The 25,169-nt window shown below is 45.1% G+C and overlaps 1 protein-coding gene across 1 annotated transcript in view; it reads left to right on the forward strand.

Moving 5' to 3' along the window:
* ORC1 (origin recognition complex subunit 1) overlaps positions 1-25,169 on the forward strand; it is a 116,870-nt gene that overhangs the window by 73,175 nt on the left and 18,526 nt on the right.

Consider the following 25,169-nt stretch of genomic DNA (forward strand, 5'->3'; position numbering starts at 1 on the left):
TAGATAAACCTTTCAGCAAAGGATAACAAGAGAAGGAAGCAAATTAAATAACAGAAGTAAATTGGAAAGTTATTTAAAATGGTATGCTCTGTCTATATCATGCATGTCTAATGATGACTTTACTGTCCTTTTTTTTTTAAAGGGATACTAAACCCAATTTTTTTCTTTTATGATTCAGATAGAGCATTCAACTTTCTAATTTACTACTCATATCAAATTTTCTTTGTTTTCTTGCTATCTTTATTTAAAAAACAGGAATTTAGGGGGGCGGAGCCTAGCCACGCAGGCCGATGGCAGCAAACTGAAAGAGCTCCTGAGCCCTATGGCACAAAAAGTGTAAAAATAACAATATAGGATTATAATTTTTATTTTAAAACAGCATCCAAAATATTAGAGGTGTATGAGGATCGTGATTTGGGACCTTTGACAGCAATGTGCTAAAGAAAAAGTGATTGTATAGCTGCCGGATTACATGTGGCCCAGTGAGATCACCGCTGAACAACACCGCAAGCAGGCACCGCCAGCCCGATTCAGAGCTACCTACTGAACTGACCGGAGTCCGCAGACCACTTTCAGGACAAGCACTGGTAACGGATCGCGCCCGGTATCGCGATCGCACTGTAAGGGGTGGTTGTGTAGCTGCCGGGTGATTTGCGACCCCACAAGAACACCGCTGAGCAAAGTCGCGGACATACCTCCCTTATCTGCAACAATCTGACCGGAGCCACCGGAACACAATCACGGCGGGTGCCGCCTGCAGAAAATAGAAAATAAAAGGTAACTTAAATCGAAACAGTCCGAATCAAGCAGAGCACAAAAGAGCTGAGCGATCTGGGACATACAGGGGAAAATATAAATCATACCATTAACCCTAATTGACTGGCCTTGGAAGCGGTAGAACATAAGGCAGCATTAATAGAGACCTCCAAATAACACTAACCTTAGTTACAGTAGACCAGGCCAAAGCTCAAGCACGGTGAAGAGCAGGGGAGACAGCCATTAGCCACGTGGGTTGCAATACAAGCGTTATTACACACAGCAAAGCACAGAAACTGCCAGGAAGAGATAAACAGTACAAAGGGAAAAAAAAAATAATAATAATAAAAAAGAGTTAAAAAACAGCACATACTGAAAGCAGACAAAATCCCTGTCCCATACCAGGCTGTGTCCCCCACTGGGCTTTTACCTGCAGGACAATATCTAGCATTACTGTTGGCATACCTGCATTCTAATATACACAAAGCAGGACATTTCAACTATTGCCCTCCTCCTCATCACATACAAACCCAGTGGGTATTAAACTGGAAACTCTTAAACACTACTGCATTTTGGGATGCCCAACAAGAAACAGAATAAGGGAGAAAAGGTTAATGCCAGCAGAACACTGGGGCATTATTTAAAACCAAAGAATACCCAGGAGCCCACAATCACAAAGCACGCTACAACTGAACAACAGGCAGCAATGGCAGACACAAATACCACTGAAACTCTACCCCCAAATTATGTTACTAAGGAGGACCTTAGCCATTTATCATCTAAAGATGATATAAAGGTAGTGATGCACGAGGTACGCACATTATACAAAGAGCTGCACAAAGACATATCCTCATTAAAAGACAGGATAACAGAGGTTGAGGAAGATCAAGCATCCACATCTACTAATTTAACACAACTCACCAACAAAGTGGACTCACAGGACGACATCATACAATCTCTAAATGACAAAATAGAGGACTTAGACAACCGCAGTCGCCGCAATAATTTGCGGGTGCGGGGAATACCTGAATCAATCTCAGCTACAGCTATAGAAGGGTACCTACAAAGCCTTTTTAGAACCATCAAAGGAACCCCTAGCTCGACGGACATCCCTATAGAAAGAGCACACAGAGCTCTCCGGCCTAGACCGCCTCCCAAGGCCCCACCACGCGATGTCATACTTAGGCTGCTCAATTTCCAAGACAAGGAGGAAATCCTTCGCAACGCCAGAGCAAAACAGCCTCTGCAACATGCAGGTATGCCTATACAAATTTTTAGCGATTTAAGCCCAGTGACTCTGCAAAAGCGCAGGGCACTATCACATATCACTACTGTCCTACAAACACACAAGATTCCATATAGATGGGGATTTCCAGTGGCTATTATAGCCTCAAAAGATAATAAAAATGTGATTTATCGTACAGAGGAGGATTTACCAATGTTCTGCAGAGAATTATCGATAGAGGTAACACAGCCTCCACTTTCCTCAGACAACAATACACTCCCGAAACCTGCACCGTAGGACTCAGAAAGACCTATATAGGAGAACATTCTATTTGATTCAGAATGTACATGGGCTCATCTTATCAGGTACTTAAGTACCCATAAAGACAGAAGACAGGCTGAGGAGATATGGAAAACCTCTGGCCCATATGAACATTTCTACCGACACAAAGCCCATCAGGTGATATCACATAGAGCTCAGGCTTAAGTTATATTTTTCTCTTACCCTTACTGTATTTTTATAGTTTTACTATGTTAGATTTATCGGCACATTAAGTTGAGGAATGTTATATGATTATACTTTGTTTTGTTGGAAGTTGCAAATGTTCTGGTGCCTATGTTAAGATTGACCTTAGAGAAGAGACACAGTAGTACATGAGACTCATATGCCAATGAACACATGAAAACTGATAACATGACTCTAGCCCTCTCGGTAACTCATTGTTGCGGGGACGAGAACTAACCATTAGATGGACCTTTTTGCAAAATAGTCGTTTGTATCGAATTACAGAAGTAGAAGAACAGTATTGCGCTCCTTTAATAACTTGCATTCAGTTAAAATTACTTGTTATAACCCAATGTTTATTAAACTTTCTAAGTTTTATGTATTGACAATTATTCAAGTGGAGGCATTGGAACACAGAACTTCCTCTCAGCCTCTAGGGTTGCGCCTTGGATCACTTACTGATAAGTCCTTTCAATTATATGGACATCGGAGGTGGTTCGGCGCGCGATTGGAGGAGAGATAATGCCAATAAAATATTACTAATATTATACATAATTGTGCGACAGATTACAGAAACTGCTGGTACAATGTAACATGTTACAGTCTTGGAAGTTGTATTTACCCTACTTTGACCCCCCTCCCCATCTACTTCTTTACAAGTACTTATACACACTAGCTACTGTCTCTATAAGAATTATAAGATGCGGAGCTCTATTAGAAAATATTTAATTTTCCTATATTCTACTCGCGGAGGACGGAGCTATCTCCTACCTCACAAACATTTCAAATTTTATAATTCTGCTACACTAGTGCCATGGGGACACATCCCCATTGACCCCATTGACGACACCCTTTCTTTTTTTTTCCCTTTTTTTTTTCCTTTCTTCTCTCTCTCAGTATCCTACTGAGATTCTTACTCAACTACCTTTAAGACCCATTATTTCCTAACCCTTTCCCCTTCGGAACAACACTCCAGATAATAGCTGTATACTAACCCTAACCTCCTACCTAGCACTCCCTTCCCCCTTAACCTGAGTGCTGCGTGTATAACTTAATTGATACGCAATCATGCCACAACGCACAATACCTAACAATAACGATCACACTCTGACAATCTCTACAATAAATGTCAAAGGGCTAAATAGCCCGGGGAAACGATCCATAGCCACAAAGGAAATTAACAGAATCAATCACTCAATCATTTTCCTACAGGAAACACACTTTCAGAAAGGAAAGGAACCTAAGTGGTCAAATCATAAATATCCCACTAGCTATTTCGCATCTAATACACATAAACGAAATGGAGTAGGAATACTGCTCCACAGGTCAATTTCACTTCAGCCACTCACAATGATTAAAGACCCTGAGGGACGTTACATACTAGTTATAGGCCTTTTATTTGGGAGACCTATCACATTGCTTAATGTCTATGCCCCTAACACGGAACAACACCGCTTTCTCAAAAAAATATCACGCCTTTTGTTGGACCATCGCAAGGGTATGGTATTGATAGGCGGTGACTTTAACATTTCAATTAACCCATTGCTCGATACCTCAAATCTCATTTCCAGTGCTCCTAGACATGTTTTAAAGTCAGTCAAAACCACTATTTCAGATCTCAACCTCCACGACATTTGGCGCACTTTACACCCTACGACTAGGGACTATACATATTACTCACACGTACATAAAAAGTATTCACAAATAGACTACCTGTTCACAGACTCACTAGGGCTCTCTTCTATACTTAAAAGTGACATAGGTTCTATAACGTGGACGGACCATGCTCCAGTTTCCTGCACGGTGGTGTGGCCGGAGACTCCCCTGACCGATTTCACTTGGAAATTTAGATGACCACTTGCTGCTAGACCCAATCACAAATGTAACTATAAACAAAACTATTACAGAATTCTTTACTCATAATACCCATACAGATACATCCCACACAAACAACTGGGAAGCGCACAAGTGTGTAGTGAGGGGTGAACTAATTAAAATAAGAGCAAGGAAACGAATGGACAAAAGAGCACACTACGAGAGACTACACTCCACAATATACCACCTAGAACGTAAACACAAGATGGACCCTCTGAACCTGTCCCTTGCGACATCTCTTACTCAAGCTAGAAAAGAACTAGGAGAATTAATTACATCAGACTCACAGAGGCAGGCTCTGTACCTCCGTCAACTCTATTACGGCGAAGGTAACAGACCCGGCAAGATCCTAGCCAGATCTATTCAAAGGAAAAAATATAAATCATTTATCAATTCCCTTAAGACAGATGACTCCACAGATATTAGAGATAGTAAGGGTATAGCAAACACATTTCGACACTATTACCAATCTTTATATAACTTGAACAGAATCCCAGACACCACTACTGACCCTCAGAATAACAATAAACAAATCTTAATCACTGACTACCTGGAGAATTTACCTCTCAACTCCCTATCCAAAGAGGAGTCTTCCGCCCTAGATGTGCCAATCACGGACACAGAAATTCTAAAAGCAATAGTGGAACTCCCATCAGGGAAGTGCCCTGGTCCCGACGGATTCACCCCAAAATATTACAAAACTTACAAATCACTCCTGGTCCCACACCTTCTCACTCTCTTTAATGAGTTACCTACCACTGAGATGCTACCTCACCGAATGCTTGAGGCCCACATATCTGTATTACCCAAACCGGGCAGACCACCTAATACTCCAAGCAATTTTCGCCCGATATCTTTGCTGAATACAGATATAAAGATTCTGGCAAAGATCCTTGCCAATAGATTAAATAAAATCCTTCCCAAATTAATCTCTACTGATCAGGTGGGATTTGTCCCCGGGCGAGAGGCCAAAGATAACACCGTTAGAATACAGCACATTATTAATTTTGCCAAACAAAATTCACTGCCACTCTCACTCTTTTCAACAGATGCCGAGAAGGCCTTTGATAGGGTCGATTGGCTTTATCTCAGACAAGTTATGACAAAGATGAACTTTGGAGAACCTTTCCTACGCATGGTTTTCTCATTATACTCCAATCCAAATGCAAGGGTAAGAGCTAACGGTGTCTTATCAGATACATTTGACATAACAAATGGAACCCGACAGGGATGTCCACTATCCCCTCTGTTATTTGTTCTCTCATTTGAAGCCCTTGCCCAAAAAATACGAGTTAATGAAAGAATTACCGGTATACAGACAGGCAACATGAATAATAAACTCATCATGTATGCGGATGATATACTATTCACATTGTCCAATATTGAGAACTCAATTCCAGAACTATTACTAGAACTTCAAAATTATGGCCAAGTTTCAAACTTTCACCTTAATCTTTCAAAGTCGGAATTACTTAATATCTCATCACCACCACAAGTAGTCGACCATTTGGTCAAAAAATTTCAGATTACGTTGGCCAAATCCAAGCTCAAATACTTAGGTATATACCTCACAGACAACACAAAAAACTTATTCTTATACAACTATGAACACCTGAAAAGCGAGATAGCTAAAGACCTTAATTCCTGGAATAATAAACCCCTATCATGGCTGGGCAGGATAGGAATTATAAAAATGAACATCCTTCCCCGATTACTATATCTGTTCCAAGCCCTGCCTATTCCCACACCTCTAAGGTTCATCCCACAATTACAATCACTTATAGATAACTTTATAGGAAAAGGTAAAAGGAATAGAGTGAGGAGGCAGACAATGTGCCAACCTAGGGAGAGGGGTGGGCTGGGAGTCCCTGACCTGGCTACCTATAGGAAAGCCATCGCCTTGCAGCAAATAATAGACTGGAGCCATAATTCAGACCAGAAGGCCTGGGTACAAATTGACAACTATATCTTAAACAGAGGTAATGTGGCGACTTTAGCATGGATAGACCCTAAGAAAAGACCAGACACAATAGTACACTACCCAACTATTTCAGAAACCTTTAAGGAATGGGATAGGACTATAGCCACAAACTTACGAATCACATCCATAGACTCTCCTATGCTCCCTATTAGAGAAAACCCGGATTTACCTATTTGTAACGTAAATACCCCCAGTAGACAGCAGTACAGCCTAAGGGACGGCATATTGCATTCTATTACAGAAGAGGGAAACATCATGACACTAGAGAAATTACAACTTTGGAACAAAACACTTTTCCCCAATTGGTTTTCCCGATCCCAACTTATTCATTTCATTCAAACACACAAACATAAATCCAAACTACAGCGCGAACTTACTCCCTATGAGAAACTATGCATACAACAAATATCGCCTAGACACACGGTCTCCCTCATATACAAGATTCTGTTGCTCCCAAACATACAAACTCTGCCAACATATGTATGGGCGTGGCATGCAGAGACTGGTTCCACACTGGAACTAAAAGAATGGAATAGGTCATACCGATACGCAAAAAGGGCCTCCTCGTCTGCCGCTATGCAGGAGGTCCACTTTAAATTTATTAGTAGATGGTATTTGACCCCAGCCAGGCTACATAGATCTGCCCCACATATAGCGGAGGGATGTTGGAGAGGATGTGGACAAAAGGGCACAATGCACCACATCTGGTGGACATGCCCAGTTCTCACAAACTATTGGAAAACAGTGTTTAACTCCATGTCCACAATTCTGGACATAGCTATCACACCAGACTTTGGCGCTCTGATGTTCCTAAAGTTACCTAAATTGCAGAATGACATACAGACCTCACTACTTCTCATAATGATTAATAGCGCCAAAAAATTGATTCCCAAACATTGGAAATCCAGCGTGCCACCTTCATTACAGGAATGGTACAATCAGACCTCAGATTTGCTTAGCCTGGAACGTTTCCATTACCTGAAAAATGATAAGCTGACATATCACCAGGAGATGTTAGAATTGTGGAGCAACATTAAACTTTAAATTTTTAAAAACTTTAAACAGGGCATGCCTTGCAATGTCAGGCATTGATGAGATAATACTAACAAATTTTCTGAGAATACACGTAGCACTCTCCCTTTTCCCCCTACCTCTTCTCCCTCTGCCTCCCCCCGCCTCCCCTCCCATTCCCAGCTAGTTAACATCTCAGATACACCCACAACCCCTACCCTAACCCCTTCTATCTTCTCCCTTTCTTCTACAACCTGTAGAAGGAGGACAAAAATGGATTACACTTAGTAAAAGCGCTTTGTGGATTAATAAGGCTCTTAAAAGTTCCTATAAATACCCTGTAAAACTTCACACGATAAATGTTATGTTTAGAAAATGGAGTTTATCATTGTATATACTACAAAGTGCTAGTCAATGTACAGGATGTAATGCAAAGTTGATATTCTTTTTTTTTTTTTTCTCTTTTCTCAATGTATATAGGTGGTCTTGCAAGTCCTCCTCCTCTGTTTTTGTATTTAAATGAATATCAATAAAAACCGTTAAAACTTAAAAAAAAAAAAAAAAAAAAACAGGAATTTAAAGTTTGAGCCAGCCCATTTTAGGTTCAGCAACCTGGAGAGCGCTTGCTTATTGGTGGCTACATTTAGCAAACCAATAAGCGAGCATAAACCCATGTTCTGAACTAAAAATGGGCCGGCTCTTAAGCATTCCTGCTTTTTAAATAAAGAGAACAAAGAAAAATTGATAATAGGAGTAAATTACAAAGTTGCTTAAAATTGGTGCTCTATCTGAATCATGAAAGAGAAAAAAATGTCCCTTTAAGTGTTCACGTGCACCCTTTTTGTCCTTTTAGTTTGGGACCACGGGAAGGTTTGCAAGCTTTCTGTTCTCATTCTATTAGCTTTCCCATTAAAGGGTACAATAGATTCCAGCTATAGCTAGATATAACCAAATGTCTATTGACACATCATATAACCTTGTAAAACCAGGTAAGGACATTTGGATTCATACAAACCTGTATATTTCTAGTGGTTTGTTTTTATGCAGTGTTTATTTTCCTTACTTAGGTGTAAGTGGCTTGTGCTGATGCTTGGTCTTCCCTTATGCACTGACTGAACTTATTGATTAGGACAATGGATGACAGAGCTTTGTCCTGAAGAACCATTTGTTTCAGCAGTTTAAAGGGACATTAAACTGCTGAGTACAATTACATTCAGTTACTACTCCACACTATTATTTTTACCTCCTGTACCTGCAGCGGTTTTCCTTATTTACTTTCCAATTGGCATTGAGAGTCCACAAATGCATTCTAATTACTAGTGGGAATTCAACTCCTGGCCACCAGGAGAAGGCAAAGAACACCCAAGCAATGCTGTTAAGTATCATTTCCACTTCCCATAAACCCCTGTAATTCTTTGCCTTGTCATCAGGAGGATATGCGAAGATGGTGTCTGAAGATATTTAATCCTTTAATGGGTAGTTTCCCTGCAAGAAAGGATTGGGGCAATGCTGTGTCCATGTAATCCTCTTTAGTAAGAGTAATGGTGGCTTTTAGTAGTTAGAAGTCGGTGAGGTAGTCTTTACTTTAAAGGGCCAGTAAACCTAGCAAATAATGTTATATAGTTCTGCACATAGTGCAGAATTATATAACATTAGCTTAGCGACAAATTTCTAAAGTGAAGGGTTAAATAGATATCTCGCAAAGAAAACAACGCCGCTCCTGGCTCTACTAAGCGGTTCTGTTTTCGTCTCCTAAGCGCATCTGGGCACGTTGTCTAATCACAGCCGGCCCGATCGCGCTATTAAACTCAATGTAGCTAGCTATCAGAGCGGGAGCGAGCTACATTGAGTTTAATAGCACAATCGGGCGTGATGACAGCGTGCCCGCAATGCGCTTTGGAGAAGAAAACAGACCCGCTCAGTAAAGCCAGGAGCGGCGTTCTGTTTTCTTTGCGAGATCTATTTAACCGTTGCCTTTAGAAATCTGGCACTAAGCTAATGTTATATAATTCTGCACTATGTGCAAAATTATTTAACATTATTTGCTAGGTTTACTGGTCCTTTAACTCCAACAATTTATGCTACCCCTATATGGAAAACCAGGGTTGGTTACTCTGCTTTTCTCCAACATAGGTGTGTCCGGTCCACGGCGTCATCCTTACTTGTGGGATATTCTCTTCCCCAACAGGAAATGGCAAAGAGCCCAGCAAAGCTGGTCACATGATCCCTCCTAGGCTCCGCCTACCCCAGTCATTCTCTTTGCCGTTGTACAGGCAACATCTCCACGGAGATGGCTTAGAGTTTTTTAGTGTTTAACTGTAGTTTTTATTATTCAATCAAGAGTTTGTTATTTTGAAATAGTGCTGGTATGTACTATTTACTCAGAAACAGAAAAGAGATGAAGATTTCTGTTTGTATGAGGAAAATGATTTTAGCAACCGTCACTAAAATCCATGGCTGTTCCACACAGGACTGTTGAGAGCAATTAACTTCAGTTGGGGGAACAGTGAGCAGTCTCTTGCTGCTTGAGGTATGACACATTCTAACAAGACGATGTAATGCTGGAAGCTGTCATTTTCCCTCTGGGATCCGGTAAGCCATGTTTATTACGATTGTAAATAAGGGCTTCAAAAAGGGCTTATTAAGACTGTAGACTTTTTTTGGGCTAAATCGATTGATTATTAACACATATTTAGCCTTGAGGAATCATTTTATCTGGGTATTTTGATATAATAATATCGGCAGGCACTGTTTTAGAGGTTAAAGTTCAAAACGGCTCCGGTTCCGTTATTTTAAGGGTTAAAGCTTCCAAATTTGGTGTGCAATACTTTTAAGGCTTTAAGACACTGTGGTGAAAATTTGGTGAATTTTGAACAATTCCTTCATGTTTTTTCGCATTTGCAGTAATAAAGTGTGTTCAGTTTAAAATTTAAAGTGACAGTAACGGTTTTATTTTAAAACGTTTTTTGTACTTGTTATCAAGTTTATGCCTGTTTAACATGTCTGAACTACCAGATAGACTGTGTTCTGAATGTGGGGAAGCCAGAATTCCTATTCATTTAAATAAATGTGATTTATGTGACAATGACAATGATGCCCAAGATGATTCCTCAAGTGAGGGGAGTAAGCATGGTACTGCATCATTCCCTCCTTCGTCTACACGAGTCTTGCCCACTCAGGAGGCCCCTAGTACATCTAGCGCGCCAATACTCCTTACTATGCAACAATTAACGGCTGTAATGGATAATTCTGTCAAAAACATTTTAGCCAAAATGAACACTTATCAGCGTAAGCGCGACTGCTCTGTTTTAGATACTGAAGAGCATGACGACGCTGATATTAATATTTCTGAAGGGCCCCTAACTCAGTCTGATGGGGCCAGGGAGGTTTTGTCTGAGGGAGAAATTACTGATTCAGGGAACATTTCTCAACAAGCTGAACCTGATGTGATTGCATTTAAATTTAAGTTGGAACATCTCCGCATTCTGCTTAAGGAGGTATTATCCACTCTGGATGATTGTGACAAGTTGGTCATCCCAGAGAAACTATGTAAAATGGACAAGTTCCTAGAGGTGCCGGGGCTCCCAGAAGCTTTTCCTATACCCAAGCGGGTGGCGGACATTGTTAATAAAGAATGGGAAAGGCCCGGTATTCCTTTCGTCCCTCCCCCCATATTTAAAAAATTGTTTCCTATGGTCGACCCCAGAAAGGACTTATGGCAGACAGTCCCCAAGGTCGAGGGAGCGGTTTCCACTTTAAACAAACGCACCACTATACCCATAGAGGATAGTTGTGCTTTCAAAGATCCTATGGATAAAAAATTAGAAGGTTTGCTTAAAAAGATGTTTGTTCAGCAGGGTTACCTTCTACAACCAATTTCATGCATTGTCCCTGTCGCTACAGCCGCATGTTTCTGGTTCGATGAGCTGATAAAGGCGGTCGACAGTGATTCTCCTCCTTATGAGGAGATTGTGGACAGAATCAATGCTCTCAAATTGGCTAATTCTTTCACCCTAGACGCCACTTTGCAATTGGCTAGGTTAGCGGCTAAGAATTCTGGGTTTGCTATTGTGGCGCGCAGAGCGCTTTGGTTGAAATCTTGGTCGGCTGATGCGTCTTCCAAGAACAAGCTACTTAACATTCCTTTCAAGGGGAAAACGCTGTTCGGCCCTGACTTGAAAGAGATTATCTCGGATATCACTGGGGGTAAGGGCCACGCCCTTCCTCAGGATCGGCCTTTCAAGGCAAAAAATAAACCTAATTTTCGTCCCTTTCGTAGAAACGGACCAGCCCAAAGTGCTACGTCCTCTAAGCAAGAGGGTAATACTTCTCAAGCCAAGCCAGCTTGGAGACCAATGCAAGGCTGGAACAAGGGAAAGCAGGCCAAGAAACCTGCCACTGCTACCAAGACAGCATGAAATGTTGGCCCCCGATCCGGGACCGGATCTGGTGGGGGGCAGACTCTCTCTCTTCGCTCAGGCTTGGGCAAGAGATGTTCTGGATCCTTGGGCGCTAGAAATAGTCTCCCAAGGTTATCTTCTGGAATTCAAGGGACTTCCCCCAAGGGGGAGGTTCCACAGGTCTCAGTTGTCTTCAGACCACATAAAAAGACAGGCATTCTTACATTGTGTAGAAGACCTGTTAAAAATGGGAGTGATTCATCCCGTTCCATTAAGAGAACAAGGGATGGGGTTCTACTCCAATCTGTTTATAGTTCCCAAAAAAGAGGGAACGTTCAGACCAATCTTAGATCTCAAGATCTTAAACAAGTTTCTCAAGGTTCCATCGTTCAAGATGGAAACCATTCGAACTATTCTTCCTTCCATCCAGGAAGGTCAATTCATGACCACGGTGGATTTAAAGGATGCGTATCTACATATTCCTATCCACAAGGAACATCATCGGTTCCTGAGGTTCGCATTCCTGGACAAACATTACCAGTTCGTGACGCTTCCTTTCGGATTAGCCACTGCTCCAAGGATTTTCACAAAGGTACTAGGGTCCCTTCTAGCTGTGCTAAGACCAAGGGGCATTGCTGTAGTACCTTACTTGGACGACATTCTGATTCAAGCGTCGTCCCTTCCTCAAGCAAAGGCTCACACGGACATTGTCCTGGCCTTTCTCAGATCTCACGGATGGAAAGTGAACGTGGAAAAGAGTTCTCTATCTCCGTCAACAAGGGTTCCCTTCTTGGGAACAATAATAGACTCCTTAGAAATTAGGATTTTTCTGACAGAGGCCAGAAAAACAAAACTTCTAGACTCTTGTCGGATACTTCATTCCGTTCCTCTTCCTTCCATAGCTCAGTGCATGGAAGTGATCGGGTTGATGGTAGCGGCAATGGACATAGTTCCTTTTGCACGCATTCATCTAAGACCATTACAACTGTGCATGCTCAGTCAGTGGAATGGGGACTATACAGACTTGTCTCCGAAGATACAAGTAAATCAGAGGACCAGAGACTCACTCCGTTGGTGGCTGTCCCTGGACAACCTGTCACGAGGGATGACATTCCGCAGACCAGAGTGGGTCATTGTCACGACCGACGCCAGTCTGATGGGCTGGGGCGCGGTCTGGGGATCCCTGAAAGCTCAGGGTCTTTGGTCTCGGGAAGAATCTCTTCTACCGATAAATATTCTGGAACTGAGAGCGATATTCAATGCTCTCAAGGCTTGGCCTCAGCTAGCGAGGGCCAAGTTCATACGGTTTCAATCAGACAACATGACAACTGTTGCGTACATCAACCATCAGGGGGGAACAAGGAGTTCCCTGGCGATGGAAGAAGTGACCAAAATCATTCTATGGGCGGAGTCTCACTCCTGCCACCTGTCTGCTATCCACATCCCAGGAGTGGAAAATTGGGAAGCGGATTTTCTGAGTCGTCAGACATTGCATCCGGGGGAGTGGGAACTCCATCCGGAAATCTTTGCCCAAGTCACTCAGCTGTGGGGCATTCCAGACATGGATCTGATGGCCTCTCGTCAGAACTTCAAAGTTCCTTGCTACGGGTCCAGATCCAGGGATCCCAAGGCGGCTCTAGTGGATGCACTAGTAGCACCTTGGACCTTCAAACTAGCTTATGTGTTCCCGCCGTTTCCTCTCATCCCCAGGCTGGTAGCCAGGATCAATCAGGAGAGGGCGTCGGTGATCTTGATAGCTCCTGCGTGGCCACGCAGGACTTGGTACGCAGATCTGGTGAATATGTCATCGGCTCCTCCTTGGAAGCTACCTTTGAGACGAGACCTTCTTGTTCAGGGTCCGTTCGAACATCCGAATCTGGTTTCACTCCAGCTGACTGCTTGGAGATTGAACGCTTGATCTTATCGAAGCGAGGATTCTCAGATTCTGTTATCGATACTCTTGTTCAGGCCAGAAAGCCTGTAACTAGAAAGATTTACCACAAAATTTGGAAAAAATATATCTGTTGGTGTGAATCTAAAGGATTCCCTTGGGACAAGGTTAAGATTCCTAGGATTCTATCCTTCCTTCAAGAAGGATTGGAAAAAGGATTATCTGCAAGTTCCCTGAAGGGACAGATTTCTGCCTTGTCTGTGTTACTTCACAAAAAGCTGGCCGCTGTGCCAGATGTTCAAGCCTTTGTTCAGGCTCTGGTTAGAATTAAGCCTGTTTACAAACCTTTGACTCCTCCTTGGAGTCTCAATTTAGTTCTTTCAGTTCTTCAGGGGGTTCCGTTTGAACCCTTGCATTCCGTTGATATTAAGTTATTATCTTGGAAAGTTTTGTTTTTAGTTGCAATTTCTTCTGCTAGAAGAGTTTCAGAATTATCTGCTCTGCAGTGTTCTCCTCCTTATCTGGTGTTCCATGCAGATAAGGTGGTTTTACGTACTAAACCTGGTTTTCTTCCAAAAGTTGTTTCTAACAAAAACATTAACCAGGAGATTATCGTACCTTCTCTGTGTCCGAAACCAGTTTCAAAGAAGGAACGTTTGTTGCACAATTTGGATGTTGTTCGCGCTCTAAAATTCTATTTAGATGCTACAAAGGATTTTAGACAAACATCTTCCTTGTTTGTTGTTTATTCCGGTAAAAGGAGAGGTAAAAAAGCAACTTCTACCTCTCTCTCTTTTTGGATTAAAAGCATCATCAGATTGGCTTACGAGACTGCCGGACGGCAGCCTCCCGAAAGAATCACAGCTCATTCCACTAGGGCTGTGGCTTCCACATGGGCCTTCAAGAACGAGGCTTCTGTTGATCAGATATGTAGGGCAGCGACTTGGTCTTCACTGCACACTTTTACCAAATTTTACAAGTTTGATACTTTTGCTTCTTCTGAGGCTATTTTTGGGAGAAAGGTTTTGCAAGCCGTGGTGCCTTCCATTTAGGTGACCTGATTTGCTCCCTCCCTTCATCCGTGTCCTAAAGCTTTGGTATTGGTTCCCACAAGTAAGGATGACGCCGTGGACCGGACACACCTATGTTGGAGAAAACAGAATTTATGTTTACCTGATAAATTACTTTCTCCAACGGTGTGTCCGGTCCACGGCCCGCCCTGGTTTTTTTAATCAGGTCTGATAATTTATTTTCTTTAACTACAGTCACCACGGTACCATATGGTTTCTCCTATGCAAATATTCCTCCTTAACGTCGGTCGAATGACTGGGGTAGGCGGAGCCTAGGAGGGATCATGTGACCAGCTTTGCTGGGCTCTTTGCCATTTCCTGTTGGGGAAGAGAATATCCCACAAGTAAGGATGACGCCGTGGACCGGACACACCGTTGGAGAAAGTAATTTATCAGGTAAACATAAATTCTGTTTTTCTTTCTCTCCAGGTGCCTGTCAGAAGTAGTATGGATCTATCAGACTGGAGATGCAGTGCCTGCCCTAGAGTTGAAACTCCAAGGTCCCTGTCAGGATGAAAATGTTTCTGTCAAACCTGGGGCTGCTGAGAAAGCTGCAAGACCGGTAAGTCCCTGGATTCTTTATTCCCTCTATGGCTTGTGGTCTAAGTGAGGGGTTACTTCTCAGCTAAGGGTGGGGGACTTTAGCCACTCTGTTGATTTAATCTCTGAGTGTGTGCAGGCAATATGGTGTTCTTAAAATCGGCCCCTATTAAGATAGAATCTTAACTTGCTTAAAGTAAATCCCTTTGTAAAGGATATCTGCGACATCCTTTTTATTACTTGGCAATCATAAAACTCCTTTTATTTGTTTTTCCCTGACCTTAATAGGCTTGACGTTCCGGTTCTTAGTAGGGATAGCTCCTTTATTGGTGAACCAGAGTGGGCCTTTTGAGAACAATAATAGAGGGTGATCCCTCTCTCCGGCAAGTCCCTTATTTATGCTCCTGACGCAGCTCTCAGCTATGGCGCTTGTATAGTACAGTGCTTGTGTAGAAGAGCATTTGTGCTAGGAATGAGTACTTGCGTGGATGACAGCATTTGCGGCTCACAGCTAGGGTGCTTGTTTAATATGGCGCTTGAGTAAGAGGGACGTTGGTGCACATGGCCGCATTTGCAGTGCTCGCTAGGGGACTTATAAGGGTCCTGGTGTAAATGGCTGCATTGCAGCACTGAACGAAGGCATGTGTATAACGGCTGCATTTGCAGCTTCAGCGTGTCATGCTTTTATGTGAAGTGCCTTATCTATATCAGAGGAGTGTGTGTTTTCTCTTGTGTTAGATGGTTTATTTTCTACTTGCCGGCTTCTTTGGCGATCGCATTGCGTGCCAATTGTTTTAAGCCTATTATGAGCAAGTTAGGCTCCCATGTAGAGTTTTACCATTAGAGGAACGCCATTTTTATTTGATGTGCACTTCAAATCACATTTTCCTGCAATGAACAGGGCCTTTTTGGCGTGCTGCTGCACTGTGTCTAGGAGAGGATCTCTAATCACCGGTGCATTTTTAGTTATGACTCAGCTTATGGGTTCTTTCTTTTTTATGACACGATGAGTCCACGGATCATCTCAATTACTAATGGGATATTCACCTCCTGGTCAGCAGGAGGCGGCAAAGAGCACAACAGCAGAGCTGTTAAATAGCTCCTCCCTTCCCTCCCACTCTAGTCATTCATCATCATTCATCCAGTTAGGGATCGAGTAGGGGGCAGACTTCCTTCTTTAAGCAGGCCTGGACCGTGAAGTCCCAGAGCCTTGGGCAGTGGATGTAGTCTCCCAGGGATACAGGATAGGCTTCAAATCTTGTCCCTCTAGATGCAGTTTTCTCAGAGTTCCTTCATCAAAATGGAGACATTCCGATCTTTTCTCCCTTTAGTTCAGGAGGGTCAGTTCATGACCACCATCGACCTGAAGGTCACATATCTCCATGTTCCTATTCACAAGGAACACTTCCAGTACCTGAGGTTTGCCTTTTTAGACAAACATTTCCATTTTGTAGCTCTACCTTTGGACCTCGCCATGGCCCCTCAAATTTTCACAAAGAGTCTAGGGGCTCTTCTGGCTGTGGCCAGATCTCCAGGAATTGTGGTGTCTTCGTTCAGGCGCCATCTTTTCATTTAGCAAGATCCATTTGGATTCTCTGTCGATTCTCCGCTCCATGGATAAAAGATGAATCTGGAAAAGAGTTCCTTGGTGCCAAATACCAGAGTATGTTTGTTTTCCGAGGACGATCATAGACTCTATTTCCATAAAGATTTTCTTGACGGAGGTCAGAAAATGTAATCTTCTTGCTGCCTATCTTCTCTTCACTCCTCTGCCCCTCCTTCCTTGGACACTATTCATTTTTCTTGTTTCCATTTGAGACCTCTACAGTTATGCATGCTCAGACAATGGAACAGAAACCAATCGGACCTTCTCAGAGGATAGTCTTAGACATCCAGATTAGATCCCTGTCCTGGAGGATCTCTCAGGAAGATCTGTCCCAGGGCTCCTGAGACCATCTTGGGAGATTGTAACCACAGATGCCAGCCTTCAGGCTGGGGAGCAGTTTGGGGTCCCTTAAGAGCACAAGGACTCCTCTGGACTCAGGAGGAGTCTTCCCTCCCAATCAATATCCTATAGTTGAGAGCAATCTTAAAATTCCTTGATAGCTTGGCCTCATCTAAATTTGGTCCGGTTTATCAGATTTCAATCGGACAGCATTACTTCGGTGGCATATATCAACCACCAGGGAGGAACTCAGTGCTCCTTAGCTATGAAGGAGGTGACTCACTTTCTTCAGTGGGCGGAGTCCCACAATTGCCTCTTGTCAGCTGTCCGCATTCCAGGGGTGGTCAACTGGGAAGCGGATTATCTATGAAGGCAGACTTCATCCAGGTGAGTGAGCCCTCCATCCGGAGTTATTCTCTATGATAACTCTGAGGGAAGTTTCTGGAGTTGGATCCGATGGCGTTTCGTCTAAACGCCAAGCTTTCAAAATATGAATCAAGATCAAGGGATCCTCAAGCAGCTTTGGTCGACGCTCTGGCAGTTCCTTGAAACTTCGGTGTGACGGACTCTGGCTACCCTGAAGGGTCCTTACTATACCTGGAATATGCCACCATGTAGCGGAGCAAAGTGATTATAGCTGAGCCCACCCTAATAACCAGACAGAACCAGTATTCGGGTGAAACAAAGAACAACTTTATTGTGGAAACACACTACGTATGTACACAAACACATCTTGATAAGGAGTCTTATCAAACCCCCAGATCTCCCGCCATTCCCGCCCCTCCAGACAGGCTGGCGCACCCCATAGTGTCCATTGTTTTATAGAGTCCCAGTGGTACAGAGGAGCTATTCCGAGGTGATCCCAGGGGAACGGCAGCACTTCCAGGGTGTCGTTGGACAGCCTTCGGTCTCAAGATACTAAAGGCCAAAAAGTGAAATGATTTATGGCTGGGGGCCCGAGCTACAGGTGATCAAACGTACACCAGGAAGGCCAGGAGGAATTAGGAGTTGTAGGGGGGTCCAGAACCCCTAGTTCCCAAGGGAGCTCCCTTTCGGCAATCACCCCACCTCTTGCCCTCCCTAGGGGGTACCAATCCCCAAAAGAGCAGAGCTCTGGGGTAAAGGGTCGCTGGAGCGACCTGGTATGAATGTTAGAGGTTATTCGGGGAGGCGAAGTTGCAGGAGCCCGGCTGGGCGGTTAAGAGATCAGCTCTTCTGTGAGGATGTAAAGAACACAAAACAGTAAACCAAATGTCCGGGAGTTCGCAAATGCTCTCAGAACTCCAGATCTGGTGAGAAAAGGGAGGGGGCTAGGTACTAAGGGATGGAGGTTTAACCTTGGCAGCCTGGTATCCGTGACAGTGCTCCCCCCTAAAAAGTCTAGCAGACCCAGCTAGATCCACATACGGGTCGGCCTGGGGCTGTACGGGGAGCTATCGTAATTAATTTTGCCAGGAAAGTCAGTCCGCATTCCCATTGCTTTTTCCCGGCCGATATTGGATAGTGAAGTTAAAGGGCTGTAAGGCTAAACTCCACCGCAACAGGTGTCCATTGTCCCCAGCAACTCGGTTGAGCCAAACCAGTGGGTTGTGGTCCGTGAGAACTGTGAAAGCCCTTCCATACAGGTATGGCTGTAGCTTTTTCAGGGCCCACACCAGGCCCAATCATTCTTTCTCCACCGCTGCATAGCCTACCTCTGGGCAACGGCTTCCTACTGATATAAGCTATGGATTGGTCATGCCCTTAGTCGTCCACCTGGCTCAGTACTGCTCCGAACACGAAGGCATCTGTATGGACACAACGTTTGGTTGGGTTAGGAGCAGCCAGGATAGGGGCAGAAATCAAGGCTGTTTTTGAGGCTTTGGAAGGTGGCCTCACACATTTAGGGGGACCACAGGACCTTTGGATGAGGTCGGCCAGGGGTTGGGCCAGGGCACTGTAGATGGGGACAAACTTGCGGTAGTACCCTGGGGTCTCTAGAAAAGCTAAGACTTGGATTTTGGTCTTGGGGGTTGGCCTATTTGTTACTACCTCAATCTTGGCCGGCACTGGCCGCTGCTTCCAGCAGCCTACTCTGTGTCCAAGGTACTGGACCTCAGAGCGCCCTACCATACATTTGCCAGGCTTCAGGGTGAGACCGGCGGCCCTGATGCTGTCTAGAACAATGTCGAGATGGACCAGATGGTCCTCCCATGTGTCGCTGTAGACCGCAATATCGTCCAGGTATGCGCAGACATAATCCTGGAGGCCATCCAGGAGGTGATCAACCATCCTCTGGAAGGTTGCTGGAGCATTCATCATCCCCAAACGGCATGACCTTAAACTGTAATAGGTCGAAGGGGGTGATGAATGCCGACTTGGGGATGGACTCCGGGTTCAAGGGGATCTGCCAGTATCCCTTGCAAAGGTCTAGGTTGGTCAGGAAGTTGCCGCGGGTGATCCGGTCTAGCAGGTCATCGACCCAGAGCATGGGGTTGGCATTGGTCGTGGTTCTGTTATTGAGCCTACGGTAGTCTATGCAGAAACTAGTGGTCCCATTTGGGCACCAGTACCACTGGGGATGCCCAGGGACTGTTGGACGGTTCAATGACACCCATGTCCAGCATTTCCCTGAGCTCGCTGCGCATATTTTCCCTAACTGCCTCAGGAACCTGATATGCCGGCTGTCGTCCCAGGGTCTCCACTCAGTGCACTGCTGCCGTGATGTACCCAGGGGTAGTGGAGAACATCTCTTGCCGGTTACCTAGCACCTGTCTAACTTGCTCCCTCTGCCTAGCTCCTATCCTCTGATCTAACTGTATGTCACCTACGCCTGGGGCCACCCTGGTTCTCCCTGGGAGCTCCGGCATGGGAGGACTCTGAGTCCTCTACAGCCAGAGCACAGATGGCGGCTACATTCTCTGCTCTTTCCTGGTATGCCTTCAGCATGTTCACATGGAAGGTCTGGCGGACCTGGTCATCTAAAAATTTGGCTACTAGATAGGTTGTGTCATTCAGCTGTTCTACCACTCGGTAGGGTTCCTGCCAGGAAGCCTGTAGCTTGTCTGTTTTGACAGGCTTCTGGGCCAGGACCTTCTGCCCTATTGCCAGGGTCCATTGGTCAGAGAAAACTTCCTGTGAAAAAACCCACCCTGGCAAATATCCGGAGCAGGGCATCTGCCACTGTTTTTGCGTGGATATTGGGCAGGGGGATCGCCTCGGGATACCGGGTGGCGTAGTCCACCACTGTTGGTATATACTTTTTCCCAGAGGGGCTGAGACGGGACAAGGGGCCAACAATATCTACGACTACCCTGCTGAAGAGCTTGTCAATGATAAGGGTGGACGGGTGCAAGGGGGCTTTGGGGTGGTCTCCTGTCTTGCCTACCCTCTGGCAAACGCCACAGGCCCTGCAGTACTGCCTAATATCCTCTGTAACCCCTGGCCAAAAGAAGATCTGAGTCAGTTGGTAACAGGTCCTAGTGACTCCTAGATGTCTTGCTAGGGGTCCCAGGTCATTTCCTAGCAAAACCTCAGCTGGCAAATGGTTCATAACCCCTACTTTCCACAGCACGGGAGCCGGCACCCCAATCCAGGTGCACCCATGCAGTAGGGATCCGGAGCACCGTAACCACCAGCCACACAAAGGGACTTCCCGGTTTGGTCCAAATTGGTAACCATGTGTGGCTGGACAAGGTTAACAGTTTCCTTACTCTCTCATAATTCCTGGGCTGGACGGCCGTTGATCCTGGCGGTGGTGCAGACGGTTGTCTTCAGTGGCGGTGTCCACCTCATGTAGGACCCTAACTCTTCCTCGGCCCATTCTGCATAATCGGCAGGGCCCTCTAAGTCCAAGCAGTGGGCAGCGGCTCTGTAGCCTCCAACCGGTGCACTTGCCCATTGAGCCAGTGGGGGGTTCTTTGGCTTCTCCCCGTCGGCCAGTACCTTCAGATATGTCCATCTGTCCGCACCCAAAGCACCTCCGGGGTGAGCTGGTCGCCCCGGAGAGGCGGGCATGTGCTGGCAGAGTCTGGGGGTATTGGGAAGGTGCCGGAGGGCGAGCAGGGATGGTAGAGGAGCGGGTCGCGGCTCAGGGCGGGCCTGTGGCCGGGCATCCAAATACTTATCAGCCAGGACGGCCACTTGGTCGGCTGTCTTGGGTCCTCCTATCTTAGACCCTTTCTCGTATCCCCGCCGGGGAGTGGTTATAGCAGTGCTCCAATAGAATGAGCTGGGTAGCTTCGCCAGGGTAGTTACATAGCAGCCTGCAAACCAAGAGTCCAAGGACCAGGTGAACAGGTGTGTCGACTCCGTAAAAGGCTGCCCCTCTTGCCACCTTAGTTCCCGGAACTTTTGCCAGTGCGCCTCTGGAGTGAGACCATAGCGAGCAAGGATGCGCTCCTTTACCTGGTCATAGTTCTTTCCGTATCCCATGGGAACAGTGTTGAAAGCCTCTAAAGCTCGTCCGGACAGCTTTCCGAGCAGGAGTATGACTCAGTCGGCATCAGCAACATCCTGCAACCCACTTTGTGCCTCAAATATTTGGAGGTAGCTGTCAATATTTTCCTCATTGTCTTTAAAGGGCCAGAAAGCCTCATGGGGTAGCTTCTTCGGCTTGGAAGATGTACCCAAGGGAGTAGGCATGGCTCCCCCAATAGACTTGTGGCCCTCCGCTATCTTGAGTTGGGTGGTGTCGGATATCAGCTGAGTGATTACCTCCGCGGGTGGGGTGGTGCCATAGAGAGCCATTCGCCACTGGACCTCCCTCTGTACCTCGGACATTATTGTCTCTACCGTGGACGCCTCACTGGACCGCTCACTGCTTTGGTCGCTATCAGACCCACCAGCCGGCTCATTAGCCTGATCGCCTTCCATTAGTTCGGCGATAATTGCTGCCTTGGACTTATTGCCGGCAATGTTCCACCGAGCTCCCTCTTTCAGCATATTCTTCTGGAGCCCAGCGTACTGCAGCTCCATCCGAGGAGGTCTTCAGTTGGTTTGGACGTTCCAGGTAGACGGTAGCATCCCACCACTGCCAACCAAATGCGATGTACTCCGGTTTCCACGACTAGGTAGCTCCGCCAGGAGGGTCCTTCCTTTACCTGGAGCATGCCACTATGTAGCGGAGCAAAGTGATTATAGCGGAGCCCACTCAAATAACCAGACAGAACCAGTATTCGGGTGAAGCAAAGAACAACTTTATTGTGGAAACACACTACTTATATACACAAACACATCTTGATAAGGAGTCTTATCAGACCCCCAGATCTCCTGCCGCTGGCGCCCCCCATAGTGTCCGTTGTTTTATAGAGTCCTAGTGGTACAGAGGGACTATTCCAGGGTGATCCCAGGGGAGCGGCGGCACTTCCAGGGTGTCGTTGGAAAGCCCCTCGGAATAGCTACTACCAGATAATACAGTCCAAAAATGGCTGGGGGCCGGAACGACGGGTGGTCAAATGTACACCAGGAAGGCCAGGGGGAATTAGGAGGCAGGTAGTTCCAGGAGCCCAGCTGGGCGAAGTGGGACTGGGCAGTTAGAGATCAGCTCTTCCGTGAGGATGTAAAGAACACAAAACAGTAAACCAAACATCTGGGAGTTTGCAAATGCTCTAAGGACTCCAGATCCAAGGAGTAAAGGGAGGGGGCTAGGTAGTAGGGGTGTAGGTTTAACCTTGGCAGTCTGGTATCCGTGACATTCGGTCTCATCCACCTGTTTCCTCAGTTTGCCCTTCTTCCTCTAGTGCTAATCCGTATCAAACAGGAGCAGGCTTGGGTGATTCTAATTGCTCCTGCATGACCTTGCAGGATTTGGTTTGCGGACCTGGTGTGGATGGTGTCTTTACCCCCGTGAAAATTGCCTCTCAGGAAGGACCTTCTACTTCAGGGTTTTTTCCTACATCCAAACCTAGATTCTCTGAAGCTGACTGCTTGGAGTGCTCGCCTAGTCTGGTCTAAACATGGTTTTTCTGAAAGGTTATTGATACCTTGCTTCAGGCTCGTAAGCCGGTAACTTGCAAGATTTATCATAAGGTGTGGCGTCAATACCTTTATTGGTGTGAATCTAGGGGTTTCTCTTGGAGTCAGGTGAGGGTTTCCACGCATTCTGTCCCTTCTTCAGGAGGGTCTGTAGAAAGGCTTGTCGGTCAGTACCCTAAGGGGTCAGATCTCTGCCTTGTCTATTCTTTTGCTTAAACGTCGGGCAGACTTGCCAGATGTTCAAACCTTTGTTCAGGCCTTGGTCAGAATCAGGCCTGTGTTTAAATCGGTTGCTCCTCCATGGACCCTTAATCTTGTTCTTAGAGTTCTGGAGTAGGCTTAGTTTGAGCAGCCTATGCACCCTGTGGATATTGAGTTATCTTGGAAAGTTTTGTTTCTTCTTGCTATTTCGTCAGCTCGTGGAGTTGCAGAGTTTTTAGCTCTGCAGTGTGACCCCCTTACATTATTTTTCATGCGGATAAGACGGTCCTTCGTACCAAATTGGGATTTCTTCCTAAGGTGGTGTCGGAGCGCAATAACAATCAGGAATTTGTTGTTCCTTCCTTTTGTCCTAATCCTTCTCTGAAGGAACGTTTGTTACACAACCTGGAGGTTGTGCGTGCTGACGTTCTACCTGCAGGCTACTAAGGCCTTTCAACAATTTACTACCATTTTTTGTTGTGTTCTCGGGTAAACGTAAGGCACAGAAGGCCACTTCTACTACTACTTTTTTTTTTTTTTTTTTTTTTTTTTTGAGATGTGTTATTCGATTAGCTTAGGAGACAGCTGGACAGCAGCCGCCATGAAAAAATTACGGCTCATTCCACTAGGGCTGTCTCTTCTTCCTGAGCCTAGTGGCTTCTGTAGAACAGATCTGCAAGGCAGCTACATGGTCCTCCTTGCATACTTTTTTCCAAATTTTACAAATTTGCTGTTTGTTCCTCAGCTGAGGCATCTTCTGGGAGGAAAGTTATTCTTCAAGCGGTGGTGCCTTCTGTTTAGGCTTGCCTGTCTTGTTCTCCCTCCCTTACATCCTGTGTCCTCTAGCTTGGGTATTGGATCCCACTGGTAATTAGAATGGATTTGTGGCTCTCCATGCCAATTGGAAAGAAAACAAAACCCGCAACCCGCCCTTATTTTTATTTTAAGACGGCTTTTGTCCATGCTAAACCTCAGGCACCACCATACCTTTGTGTCTTCTCTTTCCATATTCCTTTGGCTAAATGATTGGGGTTTATGGGAAGTGGGAGTGATACTTACAGCTTTGCTGGGGTGTTCTTTGCCTCCTCCTGATGGCCAGGAGTTGAATTCCCACTAGTAATTAGAATGGATTTGTGGACTATCCATGCCAAGGAAAGAAAATAATTTATCAGGTAACCATAAATATTGTTTTAACCCATTCCAGAAGCCAGTTGGTAAAGCTCTGCGGCTCTTAAACAGAGTGCTGCCATCTTGGTATCCCATATTGTTTCATCCTCCGAAAGAAGCAGTGCACTTTCACAGATCATTGACATTACTGTTTTTTGGACAGCTGTATCTCGCACAGTAGAAAACAGAAGTTACCTTTTTTTATTATTATTAATTAAATTTTTTTTTATAGTTTGAATGTTACATAAGACTTTTATATAAAAAAGCCCTTATGAATAATATGTAGAGCAGTGCAGCAATACAAACATGTTCTGTTCCAGCTTTGTATTGTGCACACTAGACTGAAGTGCATGAAATGGCTTGTCAAGAAGATGTGGCTAATCTGTGAGTATGCACCACTTTGTCAAATGGCACAAGAATACCTAAATTCCAAGATGGCGGCACCCAGTGTGACTGCAGAATTTCACTAACCAGCACTTTTGAAGGATTGAAATGAGAGAATAACTTTGAAGAGAGTTGCAGGCACAGGAGCAAAAAATTGCATAGTGAGTATTAACTTGTATCCAGCAGTTTATTACCCTTTGTGTACCTCCCTCTTGGCTCATGCATGGGAATGTTTTGGCTGGGTTTGGTTTCACATGTTGCCCG

This window comes from Bombina bombina, chromosome 10 (genome assembly GCF_027579735.1).
Source record: "Bombina bombina isolate aBomBom1 chromosome 10, aBomBom1.pri, whole genome shotgun sequence".
In the NCBI taxonomy this organism is placed as follows: Eukaryota; Metazoa; Chordata; class Amphibia; order Anura; family Bombinatoridae; genus Bombina; species Bombina bombina.